General features: G+C 47.9%; 1 pseudogene; it reads right to left on the bottom strand.

The window, feature by feature from the left end:
- Nucleotides 1-427: 427 nt before the first annotated feature.
- Nucleotides 428-1682, bottom strand: LOC132536600 (TBC1 domain family member 10B-like; annotated as a pseudogene).
- Between the last annotated feature and the right edge of the window lie 4011 nt (nt 1683-5693).

The following is a 5693-nucleotide window of genomic DNA, read 5'->3' as shown; positions in this document are numbered from 1 at the left end:
TGAGGCCAGCCTTGTGCCAACATCCTGCCCAGACCTAGGCCAGTAAGTGGGCAAGACAGGCAGGGCTGAAGGAGGGCAAAAGGAACCTTACAGAACTCCATCTGCAAGGACCCAGCTTGCTACTCCTCGTGCAAAGGAGCGACTAGAGTGATAAATACAAACGCCGCCTTCTCCTGCAACAGCCCAGTGTCACCTCTGGGAGACAAAAGGCCAGTTGGGACAGCACCTGGTAAGGAACCCCCCTCCCCCCAGAGGGACATAGGACAGAGTGAGAGAGACCCCTCTGGACCTAATAGGAGGGTCGGCCCCATCCTTGGCCCTGCTGCGTATGCACATTGGGGCAGGGGGCTGGGGAACCCCAGATGCCAGGCTTGCTCCAGACAGTGGGACAAAGAGGGGGCCATGCAGTCCAGATCCAGGGCAGAGGTCAGAAGTAATTGTCCTGAAGGGCCTCCGAGGCCAAGGCTCCAGCCGGGTCCCAGTCCACCGAGCCCAGTGTGTGCCGCACTAGCACCAACGCCAGGTGGAAGATGACCTTCACGCCTTTGCAGTAGAATATGTCCCAGACATGGAGGACCGAATCTAGGGCAGCGTATGAGCGAAGATGCACATGAGCCACTCGGTCATGTACACTCTCGGTCCAGCTGGATGGCCTCCAGTCCTGCACTGTTGTAGCCCGGGAAGTACTTATCACAGCTCTGCACCAGGCACAAACAGGCTTGCTTGGCGGGCATGTGCATGAGCAGCACTATGGCCAAGGACGCCTGGGTCTGGCAATAGCTCTTGTCCAGCCATTGGATGGTGTAGGGCTTCAGAACTCGGTACAGGTCCAGCTGTCCATGCCCCCCTCGAGCAGCAAACATCTGGTGGAACGGGAACTAGAGATGCAGGTGCTTCTCCATCACATCCAGCCACTTGGCGTGCTCCAGTTCCTCCAACTTTCCCGGGTTCTGCTCCAGAAGCTCCCTGCTGTTGGACAGCCACTGCCAGGCCTTGGCTCTGAGGGAGGAGGGGACCCCTTCAGGCAGATCATCTTCACCTTATGGGAAGGCCATGACAGCCACTTCTCCCAGTAACTGAACATCTCCAGCCACTTGAGCTCCCGCTGCCAAGCCACATCCATGGGGACAGAGCTCTCTAGGCTGCCCCAGTACTGGCTGCCCCCCAGGAAGTCTAACTTGTCTAACTTGCACAGTGCCAGTCTGTTGATCCCCAGTCAGAGCCCATGGAGCTCACATCATCTGCCAAGGACTCCAGGTCCTGGATGTGAGGCTCACGGAGTCCAAGTAGCTCTGGATGTCCGAGGCCAGCCCCCGTGGTGCGGAGAAGCCGGGGCCAAGGCTGGAGCTGTAGCCGAGGGCCTGAGAGTTATCCTCGGGTTCAGGGGATGGGGTCATGGTCCCCACCAACACTGGAGTGTTGCCAGGATCTGTGGCTGAGGATGGGGGCATCCTCTAGAGCAAGTCCTGCGCAGCCAGATGCTGATGCTGATGTCTCAGCCCAGGGGCCGCCTGTCACCAGCTCGTCAGTCCCCACAGCGACTTGCCTGCAGCAGCCTCATTGGACAAGGAGGTTCCAGGCTTGGGAGAGAGCAGCAGTTTGGTCTTCAGGACCCTGGGCGCTGTTCTGGAGGTTGTCCCCGTCCGGGTCCCTGGGCCGTGGGTGGCTATAGCCTCTTCCATCTTTTTTATTATTATTATTATTATTATTATTATTATTATTATTATTATTTAAGAAAGAAGACATTAACAAAACCTTAGGATAGGATAGCAGGGGTACAACTCCACACAATTCCCACCACACGATCTCCATATCCCATCCCCTCCCCTGATAGCATTCCCATTCTCAATTCCTGTGGGAGTAGAGACCCAGGGTCATTGTGAGTTGCAGAAAGTGGAAGGTCTGGCTTCTGTAATTGCTTCCCTTCTCAACGTGGGCATTGATTGGTCGATCCATACTCCCAGTCTGCCTCTCTTTTCCTAGTGGGTGGGTCTCTGGGGAAGGGAAGCTCCAGGACACATTAGTGAGGTCCACAGTCCAGGGAAGTCTGGTCAGCATCATGCTAGCATGGAACATGGTGGCTGAAAAAAGAGTTCACACACAAAGCCAAACAAATTGTTGAACAATCATGGACCTAAAGGCTGGAATAATGCAGATGAAGTGTTGGGGGGTATTCCCTGCAGACTCTTGTGTACTTCTGCTTTCATGTATATATTTTTCCCTGGTTTATAGACACATGTGAACATATGCTCTATCTCAGGGGACCTGGTCTATATCTAGGTTTAGGGACTTTATTGGAGAGTGCACCACCTGGAATGGAATTAGAGAATACTATGAAAGGAAAGGTCTCACCCAAGTGATGAAGCTGAAGGGTTGTCATTCCACCCCTGAAGTTCTGCACACAGCCAACAACAGATGAGTGGCTGAGAAAACTATGACTGTGCTATATATCCACAATGGAATACTATGCAGCTATTATAAACAATGAACCCACCACATCTGAACCATTTTGGACAGAGCGAGAAGGAATTATGTTAAGCGAGCTAAGTCAGAAAGACAAAGATGAGTATGGGATGATCCCTCTCATCAACAGAAGTTGACAAAGAAGAAGAGAAAGGGAAAGTAAAACAGGATCTGATTAAATAGAGAGTAGGGCACCAAAGTAAAAACCCTGTGGTGAGGGGGAGGGTGGACATTCAACTTCCCTGGGCGGTGGGGGAGGGGCAGCGTGGGTGGGAGGGAGAGATGGGGCACAGTCTTTTGCTGTGGGAATGGTGTTTATGTACACTCCTAGTAAAGTGTAGTCACATAAACCACTAGTTAATTAATATGAGAGGGGAAAAATTGATTGAATGTCTCAACCTTTTTAAAGCACAGATTGAGTCTTTTTAATACATAGGCTGAGTCTTTGTTACATTGACTCTCTCAAAAGCCTAGATCGTGGAGAACAGAAGCAACTGGTCGCATAGCTATCTACAAGATGTGGGGTATTATACAGCAAACCCTAACAAAGGCACTTTTCAAAGTTAACCCAATTACCAAATAATGTGATGCTAAAAAGAATTATCCATTGTCTCCTTGAACCCTAACACAGCACGAACCTCACATTTCCACTATAGAGCCTATATTTCCCCCAGTCCTGGAACCTTAGGGTGGGGCCCACTTTCCTGCATGCTTCTCTCAGTTCCTGTCAAATAATATTGCATGTTGATTGCAACCTATTCAACACGGTGAGAGCCACCCCAGCACTCTTCCCTGCCAACCTTCGAGAGTCTGCCCCCAGGCTCAGGGAGATTGGCATCTAGGCTCCCTCCAGGGCCCCCTGCATCTTCAGGACTTGGGTGGAGGCCTCCAGGGTTAGCACCACCACCTTGCTGCCTGGGGTCATTGGGCTGCCACCTCCGATGTCTGGCTGGGTCGAGGCTGACCAGGGCCGAGATGGCCATGGACACTGGTGGTCATGGAGCCACCACCACGATGGGTCTGGCCCTGGGCAGCTGTAGCTGTGAGTGAGCAGAGGTTTCCTAAAGAATTCAATACCAAGGAAGCCCTACCTTTTATTTTATAATCTTGTTAATCATTATTAAAACACTAATAAAAAATTAAAAAACACTATTCTTAGTTGCCAGGCTAGCTTTATTGGTGGGATTGAGATGACCGGGGACTCATGGCTGAGCTGGGGTGCAGTGCAATGCCATGCTGGCTTTATTCATCTGCATTTATACTCTCCAGGAAGGAAGTGGTAGGGTGTAAAACAGGATGTGACCAAGAGAAGGTGGAGTGAAAATAGTGCAAACCAGTGGGGATTAAATGGTTGAAAACAGGGTGTGACTAGGAGAGGGGGCAGAATGGAAAAAGATAAGGAACTAGTGGAGATTAAAAGAATGATTATGTAAATAGACCACAGCGTTAAGCAATACAAGCGAACCTAACTTGATCAAAACAAAAGGTCTTTAAGCAGAATTAGAAGCATACCAACACTTAGTGCTGTCAAATAATATCAATGTAAAATATGTACTATATAAATAGTGTTCATATAATTTCTCAATCTATTTTCCTTTTACATAGTAATATAAATACGGTATGAGAAAAAAGAATGGAGCATGGGTCAGGTTCAATGCCAGGGATTACCATATGCCAAATTCCCTCACACTGTCCTCTCTCTGTCATAAAATTAAAGAAATATCTTTAGATATGAACAGTTAATTCTCATAATTCTGGGGTAGGGGTCAACTGCAGCAGGAGTCCCCAAAGGACAGCCTTAATGAAAATTCAATTTTCTGTCCACATGAAGAAATGAGATTTCAGCTTCAACCTTCGCCAGGCCCAGCCCCAGCCCCCACCACCCAAGAAATCGGGACTGAAAAAGGCCAAGGCCCAGTGTGGAGGGAGAGCTAATGTGGTCCCATCACATTGGACTCAGAGGGAAAGATACTGAGAGAGGAAGAGGACAGAGCACTACTCAGCTCAGACTTACAGTGGTGCTGAGGATGGATCTTGGGATCTTAGAGCCTCAGGCAGGAAAGTCATTTTGCATAATCACTAGAATGTCTCCCCAGCCTGTAGAATTTCCAGGTAGTAATTAACATGCATTGCAGAGCCCAGCAGAGGGGGGAATATTCCCAAGTGGTGAATCCGTGTTGCAGGTGTCTCCCTTAATCTCCCTTAATCTCTTCACCCATATCTTCCCCTCCCACTTAAGTACTCTGCCTTATCAAATAAATATAAATCAATAAAATAAGTAATGATACCTATGTGTGTGTTTACATAGAATTATTTAATACATACACAATGTGTTGAGATATTAGAGGATAACTCTTCCTTCTAAAACACCCACATGAGGTCATTGACTCAATCACAACACCACTTTATAACTGAGCGGATGAGGGCTTTGGTTCTACCTTTCAGTCAGAATCCAAATCTACAAGGGAGGAGCTTTGGCAATTGAGAAACCTAAGCTGTGCACTTGATCTCTCTCTCTCTCTCTCTCTCTCTCTCTCTCTGTCTCTCATCTCCTTACTGGTAGGCAGGGAAAGTCCAGATTCAAACTATGATTGACTTAACTGAATTCAAATAGTGAAAATAGAATTCCACTACTTGTAATTATCACCCAAGTTTCATCTTTCCAGTTTTTTAAGTTTTTCATTTACACATAGAATGGCATATATAGGGAGTCAGGCTGTAGTGCATCGGGTTAAGCGCAGGAGGCGCAAACCACAAGGACCTGCATAATGATCCTGGTTTGAACCCCGGCTCCTCACCTGCAGGCGGTGAAGCAGGTCTGCAGGTGTCTATCTTTCTCTCTTCCTCTCTGTCTTCCCCTTCTCTCTCCGTTTCTCTCTGTCCTATCCAACAATGACAACAACAATAATAACTATGACAATAAAACAACAAGGACAACAAAAGGGAATAAATAAATAAAATTTTAAAAAATGGCATATATATATGTATAGAGAGAGAGAGAGAGGAGAAAGAGAGAGAGAGAGAGAGAGAAAGAGAGGGAATCTTGCATCACTGAGTCACCAATTGTGATGATTCCACACTGGGGCCTGGAGACTTGAAACCAGTTCCTTTCATGTGCTGACATTTACTCTCCACTGTTTTGTGTCACTACACAGATAATTCACTACTCATTGAATGCAGCCCTGTATCTGTCACTATTTTATAAATTGTGTCTCAACTGCCCCTGCAAG

Source organism: Erinaceus europaeus, unplaced genomic scaffold, assembly GCF_950295315.1.
Source record: "Erinaceus europaeus unplaced genomic scaffold, mEriEur2.1 scaffold_700, whole genome shotgun sequence".
Lineage (NCBI taxonomy): Eukaryota > Metazoa > Chordata > Mammalia > Eulipotyphla > Erinaceidae > Erinaceus > Erinaceus europaeus.
The sequence above is the reverse complement of the archived record's forward strand: the minus strand, read 5'-3'. Positions and strand labels throughout refer to the sequence as shown.